The 17,881-nt window shown below is 42.0% G+C and overlaps 1 pseudogene; it reads right to left on the bottom strand.

The window, feature by feature from the left end:
- Positions 1-1,885: 1,885 nt before the first annotated feature.
- LOC119743572 lies at positions 1,886-16,467 on the bottom strand (annotated as a pseudogene).
- Between the last annotated feature and the right edge of the window lie 1,414 nt (positions 16,468-17,881).

Here is a 17,881-nt window from a genome sequence, read left to right as displayed (position 1 = left end):
ATTTTAGGGCCCAATTTCATCCAAATTTCACAGAAATACGAGCTCGCACTCCGGTGCACGGCTACCATCCATCTTTTTTGCCTACAAACCCTCAAATTCATGGTCCACAAAATGCTCTAAAAAACAGAGTAAATGAGGGCATACAAATTGTGATTTGGCCCGCTAGGCAATTCTGGGCCTATTTACTGGTCTACACCTTTAAAGAAGCGAAATTTTGCAATTTCCCCCAGGCCATTGAAGGCAAGAAGAAGGATCCGTAAATTATATTTCATTAAAAAAATTAAACCAAAAAAAATCACCAATTAGGTCAACAGCTTATTTTCAACAGCTTGTACGCCTTTTCTAGCCTGTGCAATGAAGTTTAAATGAATTTCCTACTTTCCCGCACTGAAATTGCAGTCACAGTACCATGTTATTACGTTTGAACCGTGCTTCTTCGCAGTGGCGTAGCCGGGGTCGGGGATGGGGGGGGGGGGGGGACACCACCAACCGATCGCTTTCCGATCGCTTTCCGATTCCGAAGCTTTCGTGTACATTTAAAAAAAATGCTTGTTGAATCTGAGGTTTTGGTTGACATAATTAATTATTGATTCTTTTTGGGATAGTTTCAGAGGTAAATTGTATTATCAATTGACTGTCATTGAAAGTTAAAACCGTTTCATTGCGGAGCAATAACTTTACTCAGAACGAGTGCTTTGGTTAGCTGCTGCCAGGTCAGAAAACTTGATGGTTGCTGGCCGTTATGTGTGCAGAATTGAACCTTTTTGGAGGGTGATAGGGTCAGGTCCGTATGCTGATAGTAAGTTTATGGCTGGATTAAACCAAACGGTACGAAATGTGCATATCGTGCATAGGTAACCAACTCGAACCCATATTATTTACTGCAGTAGGTGGCTGGGAGTGAGAGCACGCTGGCTCGGGGGCGTTCTTTCTTTTGTATCTGGAATATTTCTTTGGCTGAGTTTCCTGTACCAATGCATTAATCATCACTCTTGCTGTTACAATACCATTGATGTCACAACACCAGTTAATCTAAATAAATGGGCTTATCAAGATTCACACCACTAATCCAAGGCTTTTGAATGTTATTTCAAGAGGTCCACACCCCTCAACCATAGGTAGAGTCCTCCTTGACAGGAGCCGACCCGCTCCTCTTCCATGACAGTAGTAAAATCGTGTTAAAAAATGTCCCCCTCCCTGCAATCTCTGCCCATAGCCAAATTGTGTAATTAATGCAGTCAGTTATTTTACCACACACCGTGGATCAACCCCTTCCCCACTTTTTTTTCAAATCACTTTCATAAGCCCAGTACCCATCACACGCTCACAAAAATGGTGAGACCTCTTTGAAATAAGCGGTTCCATCACTCGGTTTATTCAACGTCATAGATCGCTGGATACCAGACGTAATATGAAATTTTGCTGAAACTGTTATAGGTCTACAATCAAAATATTGGGTGGGAGGGGGACAGCTTCGAAAAGACAATGTAACGCTTAACAATACGCGGGATTCCATATACAATGTCTGTATCGTCCGTTTAAGACCGGCCACGTGACGGGCTCTCGACCAATAGGAATGGATAAACTGTCTACAGGTATTTATGAATAACATTTAAACCTAACCTAAAGTTACCCTCACCAAACTTGTAAATCTTTTTGTTTTGGTATCACACAAGGAATCGATTTAGGCTATTTGTATTTGTGACAGCAAACTTATGCTAAGAAATTGGCTTTAAACAAGTATAATATATAGGGAGACATTCAATTAATTTCTCGATCTACCTTGTCTCCGAAAAGGTAAACCTTTTTTTAGCAAAACGTGTCTACCTAAAGGGCCAGTGGTGAGAATTTATGTACCAATATACAAAGGACAGCCCACTTTAACTTTGGTAACTTCTGTTTAATTCCTACATAACACTCTTCTCCCAGTACAACTGCTTTCAATAGATTTGTACACGATTTCCAACTGAGGAAGGCTGGTCAATCGATGACACATTTTTCTCACATGTTCCTTTTTAGTTCTGTGTATTCGGTGCACATCATACGGATCCACAAAAATTCCCATGAGAAACTGAGTCACTTTCTAAATCCAAAAACGCACGCTCAGGAATACAGTGACCAATATCAGCCGCAGGTTGAATCCATGGCGAGAGGGCGCGCTGCTCATGTCACAGTGCTCCTTGTAGTCCAAACAGGCGGCGTAGCGTACCACGTGTGCGATGTAGTTCTGCTCGTGGACTCCGTGGAAGAGGTGGGCCATGGGTCCGTTGGCGTAGATGGCCACGTCCTCCCGGCATGGCTCTCGGAACTGCGCGGGACGATGGCCGACTGTTTAAAGTCAATGTCACCTGAAAACATAACCAAACAATGAACGGATGATTCTTTTTCCAAAAATCTCTCTTCTGTTTCTTTGTTTAAATATAATTATTTGGTCGTTCTATACATTAAGGTCAACAGTGTCACCCTTTTCATGTTCCTGTTACATTTAAACTTGGTCAATTGCCCTTCAAGTGTCGTTTACAAAGACTTCAAACCACTTTTTATTTGCTCTGATTTGTGGTAACCTGATCTGGCAAAACAATCGTGCATCCCTTTGGTCTGTGTGTGCCTACCCTTTAAGCATGCAGTTCATGGTTACAGTATTGGACAACTCATCCTCACTTAGGAGAACCAATCCAGCTTGTAAAAAGACGGTATTTACTTCTGTTTTGAAATCAATGTGCTCAGTCATCCATGATGTAAGGGGTACAAGTTAGGTATCACTGGGAAGCTTGTAAACCATGTTCTTTTTAATACCCTTTCTGATACACCTTGCACAACTCTTGATATACTACCTGTGTTCACGTTGGTAAGGTTTCGTCTCCTCCCTACAGCATTGTAGCTGTCTCTCTCTATCTCGCCGCCCGGCCCGTCTGCATAGTTCAGGGTCGTGTAGGGCATACCGTCCGAGCCTTCACCATCATCGTATAATCCTACAGTTAAAATTAACCAGTCTCACTTACGTAAATTCAGTATTATACCTATATCTGCATATCTACTTGGAAGGAAAGTGAAGATCAGTGTATCAGAGTGAAGCATCTGAAGTAGGAACATTCAAATCAACCAGTTCATAAAGTCAATCTGACTCATGATCAATGCAACTATAGTTGCAACAAATTGCAGTAGCGGCAATTCGGTGTCAACAACAGAAAAAGCATCGCCATCATCAACAAAGATGTTGCCATACGAAAACAAAAGATGTTATCATATAGCAACACACGTAGCAATAGCAGTATGGAAACAGAAGCAACAGCAGCAACAATTGCATCACCAGCCATCCATTGAAACAAGTCCAAATGAAACAGCAAGAGCAGTGACAACAGCTGAAACAACTTCAAATTCAACAACAACTGCAGGGACAACAACTGAAACAACTTCAGAGGCAACAGCAGTGGCAAGAGCTGAAACAACTTCAGATGCAACAGCAAGAGCAGTGACAACAGCTGAAACAACTGTAGATGCAACAGTAACAACAGGGCAGTGGCAAGAGCTGAAACAACTTCAGATGCAACAGCAAGAGCAGTAGCAAGAGCTGAAACACACTTCAGATGCAACAGCAAGAGCAGTAGCGAAAGCTGAAACAACTTCAGATGCCACAGCAAGAGCAGTGGCAAGAGCTGAAACAACTTCAGATGCAACAGCAAGAGTAGTGGTAAGAGCTGAAACAACTTCCGATGCAACAGCAAGAGTAGTGGTAAGAGCTGAAACAACTTCCGATGCAACAGCAAGAGCAGTATAGCAACAGCTGAAACAACTTCAAATGCAACAGTAAGAGACGTAGCAAAAGCTGAAACAACTTCAGATGTGACAGCAACAGCAGTGACAACAGCTGAAACAAGTCCAAATAAAAACAAGCGAGAGCAGTAGCAGCAGCTGAAACAAGTTCAAATCCAACAGCAACAGCATGTAGCTACAGCTGTAACAACCTCAAATTCAACATCAAGAGTAGTATAAGTAGCGGAAACAACTTCAGATGCAACGGCAACACAGCGTGGCCACAAACTCAAACTACAGTAATAAAAGCGACAATAGCGGCGCCGGTTTTAACAATATTCGCCTTCCAGCCTCCATTAACTCAGCAGCAGTATAGCAACATATGAAACAATTTTAAATGCAACAGCAAAAGCAGTAACAATAGTAACAGCACAGTCGACAACATCATCAACAGCGACAGCGGCGACATGAAACAAAATCAACAAAAACAATCCCACCACAAAACAACACTTCCAATCATTTACCTAGAATAGGGTTGCCCCGCAGCGGGTAAGCGCCGAAGGACATAGTGTGGCTGTGGTCAGCAGTTACGATGACCAACGTGTCCTCCTCGTTGGTCAATTCCATTGCCTTGATCACGGCTTCCTCCATCGCAAGAGTGTCCGTCAGGGCTCGTGCTGCATTGCTTCCATGGTGGGCGTGGTCAATGCGGGCACCTGTGGGCGTCGAGGAGAAAGAAAAATCGATCGAGACATATTTACATTTTACGAACAATTTTGAACACAACTACAATATACAGAGTGTCACCCCTGACTCTACTTCTGTAGAAACATTCACTTCGCTTAAATCTACTATACAAGGATTAACCGGTAGTTTAAATTGTGGAGCGCCGTGGTCCGACGGCTGAGGTGCTAAACTCAAGTGCAATAGTATATACGTGGGTTCGAACCCTGACGGGGAACATTGCGTCATTGTTCTTGGGTCGAACCCTGATAAGAAGAGCACTGTTAATACAACGTTATGTTTATAACAAGCAAAAAGTTAGGTCCCAAATCTTTCGTTTTCTCTGTTTTCCTTTGTTTTCCAATACTGTTAATACAAGGTACCTGTTATAACAAGGTAATTGGTCGAATCCCAATGACCTTGTTATAAAGGTTTTCGACTGTATAATGGCCTAATGAACAGGGCTTATAATAAATTGTGCAGCGCTTTGATATAAAGCGGTACATATTAAAAGTACCAGATTATTATTATGTTAGTATTCGTGGTAGTCCGTCGAGTTCGACGACAACGCTACTGTGCGACTCATCTGTTGGGCGTCCTCGGGTGGATTGTACAAGCCGATCCTGGAAGCACGACGTTTTGCACAGAATTGATGGGGCAAGGAAAGTCCGCTGTGGCTGCCACTCCTCGTGCCGCTGTTGCCCAGTGACGTCTCTCTTTTGCGTCCTCCAGGTGTTGTTAGTATTATTAGAATTGCAAATACTTTATGGCTTCCATTACGGATGTTATACCGTTTATAGAGTAATTCCTCAAATACTCTGACAAGAATACCTTCAATAACGAGAAAGTAGCCATGGGGGTCCTTCTGCAGTATCTTGATTGCCTTCGCCGTCATCTCGGCGATAGAGGGCTCCCCAGCTTCATCACCCGCGCGGTCCACCTCAAAGTGCATGTGACTCGGCTCAAACAGACCTGAGGTCAAAGGCAAACAACTTGACATCAATAACAACCTCATTTAGTGGTTAATAGAAAATAGCGTCTCCCCGTACCCACTCTGTTTGAATGGTTTGAGCATACCGAGAAGAGCATCTGTTTCTGCCGGATCCGCGTTGTTGAATTGCTCAAGGTTCCAGACGTACTTGGTGCGATCCGCTGCTTTCTTGCCCATCCATTCCTCTGAGTTGTAAGAGTGGAAACAACAGTCGGTCACTTATGATTATAGCCAAGCCTCATGTTTTCTAAGGTGATTTCAATTTTCAAGGGGCCTTGGGTAATTGTAATACACCGATTAATGTAAACAGAACAGAGCCTACTGACCCATTTGGGAGAGAACATTGGCAGAGGTTGATCAAGTAAGCACATCTCGCTTATCAGGCAATCGTATTTCACAAAGTTATGAGAAGGTAATTTCACAAGGTTTGTGACGTAGGTTTACATGTTGCTACATAGCAAAAATTACATTTCTACAATCTTGTATTTTTTTTGGGTAGAATTCATACCAAACTGTGTTTGTCCTCTGAACAATGGCGTTGTCATACATGTTGCGATGGGGGCGATGAAACCTTGTCGCTACCAGTCGCCCCCCCCCCCCACTGAGATTTTGAGTTTCTAACAAAAATTATCATGAAATGTTCCAGCGTTCCAAAGCCCCCCCCCCCCCCCCACTGAAAGAGATATGGTAATGAACCTCTGGCCCGGACTTTGGGCTTCCAATTCTGAGCATTTTGGATGCTATTGGGCTCGTAAGTGGCGCTATTTTGCCATGTTGTGGAGGGATCGTTTTTCAAGATGGCTACTTTTCCGCTTTGGGGAAAATAGGGGTCGTCTTCTTTGGGTGAGAATATCTCGAAAAGACAATGGTCAACCCACCAAAAAATGAAAAGAAAATGAAATATGACACATTGATCATCATTTTTCTGTGCAGCTTCAATACCTATGAGAGTTCTGAGTATTTTTAAAAGAATTTTGAAGTATGCGCATTTAGCACTAGACTAAGTGTCTATGGGATTTTTTTTGCAGGGTTGCACCCTTAAACCCGCTGCACACGAGAGCAACATGCTGAGCAAACAGTAATTCGAGGCCGTTTGCTCAGCACGTAGCTCACAAATCCCCGTTGTATGTGCGGTGAACTTTTGCCGAGTTTTCCGGTCGCGAGGATACATATTTTCCTCCCGGCCTCGTGAGGCAGAAAACTCAACAAAATTCACCGTACACGGTGATATTTGTGAGCTCCGTGCTGAACAAACGGCCTCGAATGACTCTTTGCTCAGCGCGTAGCTCTCGTGTGCGGCGGGGTGATACCAATATTGGTCGAGTCTCAATACCTATAATGTTGCGGCCGTCCGTCCGCTGTCCGACCTCGTCTGGGTACTCGGGGTCCGTCTCGTTGGTGTCGGTCAACTCCCGGCGGCCGCCCCCTAACACCACCTGAGAAAAAAAAACAGTTCGAGAATTCGGGATTTGAAGGGGACCTAATTGTTAGTGTACAGTGATGACGTGCCTGTATTCGTCCCTACTGAACCGCTCGCCGAATGCATGTACACATGTACATGCATATAAAAACCAATATCAAAACTGTTCGTTTCGTGTCCACGAGGACGGACTGTATAATGTTTCTGAGGGAAAAGTTTTAGCATGAACTCACAAAGGACAAGCAATGTTTATACGTACTGTGAAATATGTTATTTGTAGGGACATTTTTATGGTAATTGTCCTCGATGACTTTATGGGCCAATGCAAACTTAGCTAAACAAATAATTGGTGGAAGACAAAGTAACGGTAACACAAGTACTACGAAAAATTTGATAAAAAAATTGCTTGGTGAAAATGCTCATCCAGGGAGATATGAAATTTATATTTCTTGTGAATGGTTCTGGACTGATATTTTGAGCCGGTGAAATGTAAAATTTCGGACTAACGAAATACGAATCATTGACCTTATATACACTGCGGCACGGCGCATGTCTCGGTTCACAGAACAATGTGAACACATCGATATGTGTAGACCGGTAGTACAGGTAAAAGGGTCTAGATTTATATGAATCCAAATTTTGTAGGAAACCAGTCTTACATCGAACACGTGGCCGTTCTCGACAAGCTGCGCCCCGATGTCCGTGCAGCCCTTGGCCGCTTCCTCCGTGGGTATGTCGCCGTCGTTTTCCCAGGAGCGCTTCGGGGTGTGGGCGTAGAGAGCAGCCGGTGTAGCGTGAGTCACACGGGACGTGGTAGCGAAACCAGTCGATTTTCCTTTCGAAAAAAGGAAGCGTTTTCACACGATGAGTTGTTTCCACCACAAGCAAGATTTGGTATACTTGAAAGCACAACTCACTATATGAGTTATATATGAGTAACATTTTTTTTTGACATGCAGGCGATAGGTTCTGATTGTATGAGGTAAAAGTACCACGTGGCCAAAGGCAATCCGGTTTCCGCGTGGTCGGCCACCATAGGCAAGCGTTTGGTTAGCAACCACTTCGTGCGTTGTAAACTCAGTATAGACAGAAGGGATTATTTTCATGTAAAGTAACTGCGACTTCTTTATCAAAATTGCGTAATGATCACTACCTGTGCCGTGATATGGACCTTATTCAATGGCGACGCTGACTTTTGGTACCCGGATGTGGGGTGGGTCGTGAAAGAACCCTTCCTCCATGGTCTGTGATACGCATGAATGGACAAAATGTGTACATTCATAATTTTCTTTGAATTTAAACAAAGCAAAATGAACCTGTCCACATTGAGGGCGTTCTTTCAAAGCTCTCTATTGGCCTACTGTAGTACATGTCAAAAAGTCATTACACTTTCTTGCTCATGTGCTTTCAAACACCAAGTTTACATACCCTCGGTCCAAAAGTAGTGCAATCTTCAAAAAAAAAAAAAGCAGAGGTATTTTTGCCTCAGTAGTTTTAAATGCTATACGGTGCTACAATCGGCCCCGGAAAAGGGACTAAGTTGGTTACCTGCCCGATGGGCTAGGATCAGGAAGGAATCCACTGCTGCACCGATACTAGACGCGCAATCTCCATCTCGCCCTCTGGAGTCCAGACCAAACATGTTGTTGTTGGCCTTCACGCCGCAGAAGAACGCAGTGGCTGAAGAGCCCGAGGATACAACTTGCTTGTCCACACCGTAGGTCTGTGTTGGGAGTGAAAAGATAAAAAAAGAAATACAATTGAAAAAAATCCATATCTACGGACATCACTTATTTCAATGTAATTTTGAGGCGCCAAAAGTTACATCCTGTATCGTTATTTTCTCTACTTTCCCTCCTCGACTCTCACCCTCTCCTCCCTTCTTTCTGTTTGTCTCATATTAATCAGTTATTTACTTAACGATCATCTATGGAAATCGAACCTGGAGAGCTCTCAATCTGTCATTATTAAATACACCAGTCTTATCCGCTCCACCACGCGCGCTACGTTGCCGGCATTGAGATCATTTGATATATTTAAAGTGTCCGTTAAAGTATTAGACTTATGAATATTTAATAAATTAAATATTCATGAGAAATTAAAGATTCATGATGAGGTACCGCAATGTTGTTGGCTAATGCATTGTCATACGCACGGCAGACTTCCAGATTCTTCAATATGGCTGCCTACGTGATCGGCTTTCCGAACGTGACGATGTTTGCACCCAAAATGTGCTCTGAAAACACCTTTTTCCTGAGATGTTTTCAGTTTTCCCAAGCCTAATGAATTTGTCTTCTATTGTAACACAATGTGAGATGAAATGTTATCAGTTTGGCGGCGATTGTGTGATTTCCATAGGGCTACATGGAATTCGTACCAAAACAAGTTACCAGCAGTGCCAATTTTACCTGCTTACCATTGAATTAAGCACTCATGATAACCCATGTACTTCCAATGCAAGCACAGATCGGAGCATCTAGAACAAAAATGGAGCCGTTAAGCAAGGAAACTTATTTTGCTTAACAAAATGGGTTATCAGTTCAAGTACCATGCAGTGGGCCCAATTTCTTGGCTCTGCTTACCGTAGGCGAACAATCCCTGCTTACTGTAGGAGAAAATTCCTTGCCTACGGTGAGCGTATTTCACGCGTAAGCGAGGAATTTTGGTGGCTTCTGCGCATGCGTACATCCCATAACTAGGGCTTCTGTGCTTACAGGATTGGCACAGAAATGTTATGCTAGGGCGGTTACCACAAAATGGTGATCGTAAATACGGAATTCTGTGGTTAGCAGAGCCAAGAAATTGGGCCCTGATCTCTATATAAAGAGTACGGGATAACGAGGAATGTTGGCTTCAGCGCATGCGTACATCCCGTAACTAAGGATTATTTGCTTACTGCTTACAGGGTTAGCACAACATTTTTCTGTTTGCGCGGTTTAACACACATATTGATCATATAAGCGCGGAATTCGGTGGTTACCAGCGCCATGAAATTGGGCCCCGCCAGCCAGTAAAATATGCTAACCGTTGCTCATGATATTCTGGCATAGTTAGTTAAATTTCATCCTTTTCAATACGAAATCAAAGCCGTGAAATTTGGTTTTACTTTTCTTTTTGATTGAAGTCATAGGCCTATAGACGTCACTACAGACGTATGTTTATAATATGTCAATTCGGTATTTCAAAATAGTCTGGTACACAACAAGATTTGACGAATTTTTCGGGATAAAGGCGGCAGATAAATGCACACGAGGCCATGGGGGACGTGGTAACCGAATCTGCATTCTGTGTAATTTTTGTGCAATCGAAAAGAGATGGAAACTTTCGTTCGCACACACATTTGGACACACAAGACACCTAAAAACACTTCGCTGCATGTTCAAACGTTTTTTTTTTTGGCAAAATGTTATTTCAGAACACGACGATCTCTTCAATTTTGCTGGTACCCCGCGCTATGCTTTTGCACGCATACGATGAAATGTTTATCACGAAAGAGAAAAATGGTCAAATCATGATGCGCACATGCGCAGTTGGTATACCGAAATGACTTATTATTGACCTCTGGCCTGGCGACATATTTTGTTTTCCGTAGGTGGGTGAAGCCATTCATGAAAAAAAATCAGTAGTTTCGATAGAACCACTGCAAGACACTCAGGTTCTCGGGCTCTTTTTGCCCCTTAAAACTAAAGTTATCCCAACGATAGATCATTTGCAGAAGAAAATTCTCGATGAAAAATGGGCATCGGTACTGGATTTGAACCAGGAATTTTTCGATCCATAGTTGCTTTATCCAATATGGACTAGACTACTAAGATTAGGCAGGCTAGACGACAGACGTTCGTGCTGTAGTTGACCGAGTAGCTACAATGGTGTTGGCGTCATTGTTCTTTTCTTACGAATAAACATATTTTTTTCCATTGAAACTATTGAATTGTTCGTGATATATTGCTTCACTCGCTCACGGATTAAAAAAATATCGCGACCTGCCGCAGGGCAAAAATGAATGTCATGCCACGTACGTGCGTCATTGCCGCATCTGCGGTTTTTAAACTCTCAGACTGGCAGGAGCTTGTACATGTCACTCGGTGGTATGGTCGGTCGATCGGTCGGTCGGTCTGTCTCCGGAAAATTTACCAAAAAGCTCCCTAAGTTTCCCACAAAATATAACTACCAGATTTTAATTTACAAAAAAAGCAAACAAAATCAATGAAAATACTTAACAAAAATTGCTTTTAGCGATTCGGAAAGATGTTTTTGAAAAGTTTGTAAATGGAGGTAAAATGTGTGCAGTAATGTTAGTCACGTGATATTTATCACAAATCGCTATAAATCTAGGTAAACATCTGAAGTATGGGTTGCATATGAAAGGACCAAAGCTTATTGTGCACTCGCACTTGTTCAAATTGTAAGTTTATATAGCCAGTCTACGGTGAGGGAATCGTCAGCAATGCGCATGGTAACTATTGGAATCGTTGAAGCTGTACAGACATTGCCTGTGCCCTCTTTTCAAATGGGTCATGCCGGAAAGGAAGGTTTCAAAAGTTTGGGAAGGTTGGCAACTTTTCAGATCATTTTTGGACATTCTGCAAACACTCCATGATGGACACTTTTCAGAAAACAGGATGATTTAATACCAAAAAGGGGCTTGATGTAGCTAAAAATACAGTAGTGTATTTCAGGTATTTTCAAGTCAGGGTGTAACTCTTAATTGACAATGGTAACCCCATTAACTATGCCCAATTCAACAAGATTCTGCAAATTTCAAATGATAGAAACCTTGAGGGTTAAGGTCAGTGACGACGCTAGGGGCGGGGGGGGGGGAGTGCAAGGGGCAACTCCCCGCCCCCTCTCCAAACAAAATCGAACAAAAGCGAAAAATGTAAGGTAAACGAAACAATACGAGACTCGAAGTCGATATTTTACTGTATATTTATGACTGGAAACCCTCTGCGAATGGTCCTAAAACGCGGCTATGTGTACCTAAATAATTACGTGACTATGAGTTTTTGAAAAGCCCCCCATCTTGCCCCCAACCGTAAAATGATTTGTTTGCCCGTAGTTTGCCCCCCCCCCCAAAAAAATTGTACAGTCTGGCCTGGCCAATGGTTAAAGGGCCCACGCAATGTTATTGGTTTTTAAGCACTCCTTTAAAAAGCAAGATTGTGTTCCATATAACCTGATTTTCAATTTTCGTTTTGCCACTTTCAAGGGAATTTTGGTGCCTTTTTGGTTTTTACCTAATGAGAAAGTTACATATTCATGAGCAAAAGCGTAATTTCATTTCAGGCAGAAACGTCAATGTTACATTTATTTCAGCAGGAAAAGTCGTCAGAATTGTAGGGATTTTGTTGTCGTGAATGTTCTTTTCTTTGGTGATTCGTTGTTGTGTCAGTACACAGCAGTAAGCCAATGAGCAAACTTTTCTCACAAATATTTGCAATGAAAAAGCCCCTAAATGACATCACAGCAAATTCCTAAAATTACATCACAGCAATAGCAACCTCAGTTGTTTGGAAAAGCACGGAAAATTTTTCAATATTTAAATAAGTGCACTTTTCAATAAAATTAACTAAAGAAGGGAGGTCAAATAGTGCTCATACATTTAAGAGGAGTAGAAAGTTACAAAAATGTGTTCCAAAGAAAAATTCATCTCATGGGGCCTTAAAGGTTAAAGCTGTCGTGCATCATCTATTTTGTAGCTTTCGAGCAAGTGTTTTGTTGGTATTTGTTAACAATAATTCCCAATTATACATCTAGGCCTAAAGTCAGGTTGGTTTCGGTTCCATACATCATTCTGCGGATTTCATATGACTTTCTTTGTTACGTGAGATCAAGGCTACGGCAGAAAACATGGTAAGTTCGTGGAGCGGACTGTATAGACGAACACGTGTATTCAGCATGTAGAACTACCTATTCAACGAAAAATGTTTGGAAGAAGGTTTTTTTAACGAAAGTCAAGCGTGTGTGTATGCTGGCTTGTTTCATAGCTTCAGATTTGGACCAAATATAAACAGAAGTGACTGGAAAACTGGATTTTATACAGACCATGTATTTTACAGATCTAGTTGGGCCTCCCATAAATATTCCGCTGGATGTTTATACAAAATGCCTATAGCACACCAATTGGTGGTCTAGTTCACTGACCTAATAAACCATATAGACGTCTCTTAAATTATATCGTAGGTCCGGCAACCGTCATTGATAAAAAGAACATGAAGCTAAAAATCCTGCCTCGTCTCGTGAGTGCTTATTAACGAGAAGGAACAAAATATGTGCTTGGCCGGTTTTAAACACTATGTTTAAAACCGGTTTGGAGTCTGGACGCTGATAATGACACCCATATGTCTTTTGCATTACGAACGTCCACAGTAAAGAGGCCACTGCTGGTCAGGGTTTGTGGGAAAACAGCTATAGGGACAAAACGAACAAACAGAGAAAAGGTCGTTGGAAACTCGACCTCATGTCATATCCAAAGAGCAACCGTGATTAAGTGTAGAGAGAATCAGTCCGATGTTTTACCACACAAAGCCTCAAACTGTAAATACACTCTAAAAACATCAGGGTCAGATTAACCCGAAATGCTTGTTCTTTTGGGCTCAACCCTTTTCCGGGTCGAAAATGACACTTTTCCGGGTCATTGTGACCGGAATAGTGTTCTTTTGACCAGGAAATTAAGTGTCATTTTGACCCGGAAAAGTGTCAGGCCAAATAGAATCCGGAATCCGGGTCAAATCTGACCGGGAGTTTTTAGAGTGTGTTTTCTCAGTTCAAAATGTGTAATCGTTGCAGCGTCCTCGTTTGCTAAAGAAAAGTGTGGCCTATCACTCTAAAAACTCCCGGGTCTGATTTGACCCGGAAACTGACACTTTTCCGGGTCAAAACGACATTTCTTTATCACATTTTGCGGGTCTTTTTGACCCTGACAATTCGTCACCGTTTTCACGAACAGCCACATACTATATATATTATGTTGATTTTGAAGTAAAGTGTTTTCGAGATAATCACAAAAGAAGTTTCTCATTTTTAAAACTGCAAGAAATACTACTTTGCAACAACTTTGTGCAGCAAGAAAACCATCACACACGATTCTACGTGAGCTGAAGTTTTACATAAACCCGGTAATAAGACTTAATAAAGCAGTTAATTAGTGGAAATTAATTAGTAAAGATATGTGGCTCTTTGTGAAAACGCAAATTCACGTTTCCGACATATTGGCCCTTTCTGTTCAACGTGTATTTCCATAGGCGCGCGTGAGTACGCGCGCGCGCCTGAAAATGTAACAAAGATATGTGGCTCTTCGTGAAAACGCAAATCTCATTTGACCTACTTTTACGTATTTCCGTGCAATGGGTTTTGTACGCGTTCAAAGGGCCAAAATGTATGTGGCTCTTCGTGAAAACGCAAAATGCAGTTATCGAGATTTCTGCCCCTTGCAACATTAATGTAACTTAGAAATTAATGATGTTTTGCTTACAGAAACATGTCAAAATGGTTAAGTACATTGTTTTAATGCGAAATGTCGAAAAAAATCAAAATCGAAAAAAATTGTAATTTTGGAGATATGTGGCTCTTCGTGAAAACGGTGACGAATTGTCATTTTGACCCTGAAAAATGTCATTTGGACCCTGAAACGTGTCAGGCCTAAAAGAACTCGGATTCCGGGTCAAAATATAACCCGAACGTTTTAGAGAGCTGTATTTTTGTCCGCCTACCTTCGACAGGGCAACGCTGGAGAATTCCTCCCACTTTAGCACCGTCTCCTCCCCCGGGTTGCCCATGTTCTGCCCCTTCAGGATCCGCGCCGCAGTCACGGTGGACACCCCCATGCCGTCCCCTAGGAAGAACACCACGTTCTTAGCCACGTTCTTGTTCAACGTGCGCTCGCGGTTTAGGGCACTCTGCAACGTCTGTTTTGCCTGGTCGTTCCAAAATGTGGCATCTGTTAAAAGTAAAGTCAGTATCCATTGCCATGTTTTATTTTTTATCTTTTCGTTAGTCGCGGACGGTAAAGCCTAGTTTTCACATTGACGTAAGAAACGCTTAACGTTTCTTAACTAATGTTGCCGACAACCCTTACAGACGCAACATACCTGGCAGACGATCGGCAAGTTGAACCCGGAGTAGCATGAATTTAGGTTTTATGAAGTACGGACTCATTGGGGGTACTGCGCATGCTCATGCATAGATAATTAGGAGGGGGACCGGTCACGTGAGAGGGTTTTACCAATAAAAGGGGAAAAAGAGTCCGATTTTCATGAGAGTCCGATTTTTATATGACACCGGCTCAAATTTGCCGCGTACTGTCTGCACAGTCTACGTTCGCTTAAAGGGTCCATGAGATGTTTTTTTTTCTGAGGAACACATTTTATTGAACTTTAAATGTTCTTAAATGTATGAAAACTGTTTGACATTCCTTTTCGGTGAATTTTATTGAAAAGTGCACTTCTTTAAACATTAACAACCGAGAACGTTGTTGCTGTGGTGTCATTTTAGGAAGACACTGTTCAATTTAGGGGCTTTCTCATTGAAGATATTTGTGAGAAAAAAAAGCATACTGGCCCTATCGAAATAACTAAATTATTCACGACTTGGCTCCAACCGTCTTGGGAATCAAAATTACGCGTCCCGGGCAGGGGGATTTCGCAACCCCACTTGCTTGGTCCGGGGGGTCACTTTTAATCTTGTGCGGGGGGGGGGGGGGGGGGGGTGGGCATGAAAAATAAGTAGGTTAGGCCTATCGTTGCATTTGTACATTCTACTTAATGTAACTTGAAATAAGTGAAATTCCATTAAAGTCTGGCTCCAACTTCTGTAAATGATTCTCGAAATATGCAAAAAATTCACACACAAAAACGGTTATTAATGGCTAAATGCTAAAAGAAAAAGTATGGTTTCTTAATGGCTAATTTTTCCTCACTTTTTTTTTTTTCCTCACTTTTTTCCATTTTTCCTCACTGGACTTGTAATGTAATTGTATGTATTGATCTACATGTTCACCATTTTAAACATATTTATGCTGCAATTTTTAAAATCTTTTTAATGAGTACAGCGCCTAAGAGCATATTATGGATCCGGGCGCTATATAAGTGTTAATTATTATTATTATATTATTATAAATGCTTAACGGTTTATCCAGTGCAACATGTCAAAATTTAAACATCTAAATGAAAACATGTCGTAGTTAAACGTGTCAAAAAGTGGGTATAGGTCTACAAGATATGAGTTTAAAAATGTTGGATCCATGCAGGGAAGGAAGCTATAAAAAAAATAGTTGGAGTGAAACTCACCCTGCGATTGGACCCGGCCACCGACCAGGAACAGGACGCAAGCCACCGGGACCAGAAGCCGCGTTGTTAGACCCATACTCGTCGTTGGGAAAATCCTTGTTATTGCTGACAAACGGAACGGGAGAATGATAGATTTGGAGCTTTCGTTTGACGTGTGAATGAGGCCTTGTGTTTGGTGACAACTAGAAAAGAGTTTCACATTAAGGCTACGGTGGGCGGCACTCTTTGGCGCTGTGACATTGGCGTTAACGACAGATGGCGGGCTTCATTTCTCAACGTTGGGGTGCAGGCCAGTGAACCGGTCCGAAATTGCCTACGCCGACCAAATCACGATTTGTATGCCCTTAAATTCTTCAGTATTTGAGCATATTGTTGGCCATGACCTTGAGGATTCCTCAAAAAAACCCTGAAGGGTGTAAGCCGTGTAGAGGACTGCAAACTGAGCATCGTATTAATTAGTGTGAAATGTGGATGAAAGGCTCTAAAATGGCGCTATGGTGCAATGGAACGTATAGGCATCCGTTTTTAAAATACCGATGGGCTTCAGTCTTGCTTAAGGGTGATCATCTTTGGATGGAATTTTAAGTAATGCATTAAATTGAACGGTAGCCAGGTGATTAATCATAAAAAATAGACAAACTAGACAGAAGATTTAGACAAAATATTGTTTTCTCTCCCTCAACAGTGTCTTGTGTTAACGCGGAGAAAAAGTTGGCGAGAGTGCAGTCCCAGTCCAAACAGACCAATTTCCACACTTTTTGCTCGGAAACGATAGTCATGGTCGACAAACTATCTCAAAAATTAAGTAATGCATTAAATTGAACTGCGGCCAGGTGATTTATCATGACAAATAGACAAACTAGACTGAAGATTTAGACAAAATATTGTTTTTTTCTCCCTCAACAGTGTCTTGTGTAAACGCGGAGAAAAACTTGGCGAGAGTGCAGTCCCAGTCCAAACAGACCAATTTCCACACTTTTTGCTCGGAAACGATAGTCATGGTCGACAAACTATCTCAAAAATTATATAATGCATTAAATTGCACGGTGGCCAGGTGATTAATCATGAAAAATAGACAAACTAGACCGAAGATTTAGACAAAATATTGTTTTTTCTCTCCCTCAACAGTGACTTGTGTAAACGCGGAGAAAAACTTGGCGAGAGTGCAGTCCCGGTCCAAACAGACCATTTTCCACACTTTTTGCCACAGAAATACGAGCTCGCAGTCCTATTCACAGCTTCCACATTTGTTTTCGTACAAACCCTCCAGTTCATGGCCCACAAAATGCACTCATAAAAACAAATACGAGGGCTTGACTGATGGCATGATGAAACAATACTTTAGAGAATACACAACAATGAAACTAATACTATTCATGCAAAAGGGGAAACCTCTACGAGACACGAAAACAGGCATTAGGAAAAAAAAAGGAGATTATGTTTCCACAAATAAAATGATTATAAACCTTTTGGTCTGTAACCTGTATTTGCAGAGTAAATAATTTCCCTTTGTAGCACATTCTCCCCGGACTCTAAACCTGAAAGGAATAGAAAATATTTTTCCAACCTGGGCGTCGCTGGGATTTTTCTAGAGGGGGGCAAAGCACGTTTCCCTCCAGAAATCCCTGTACTTTTTCAGCATATTCTCGATTTATCATTTTTCGAGGATGGGCAGGGACATTTGCCCCCCCCCCCCCAATAAAATTA

The sequence above is a fragment of the Patiria miniata genome, unplaced genomic scaffold (genome assembly GCF_015706575.1).
Source record: "Patiria miniata isolate m_02_andy unplaced genomic scaffold, ASM1570657v1 HiC_scaffold_6, whole genome shotgun sequence".
NCBI classification, from domain to species: Eukaryota; Metazoa; Echinodermata; class Asteroidea; order Valvatida; family Asterinidae; genus Patiria; species Patiria miniata.
This window is presented reverse-complemented; position numbering and strand designations above follow the sequence as displayed.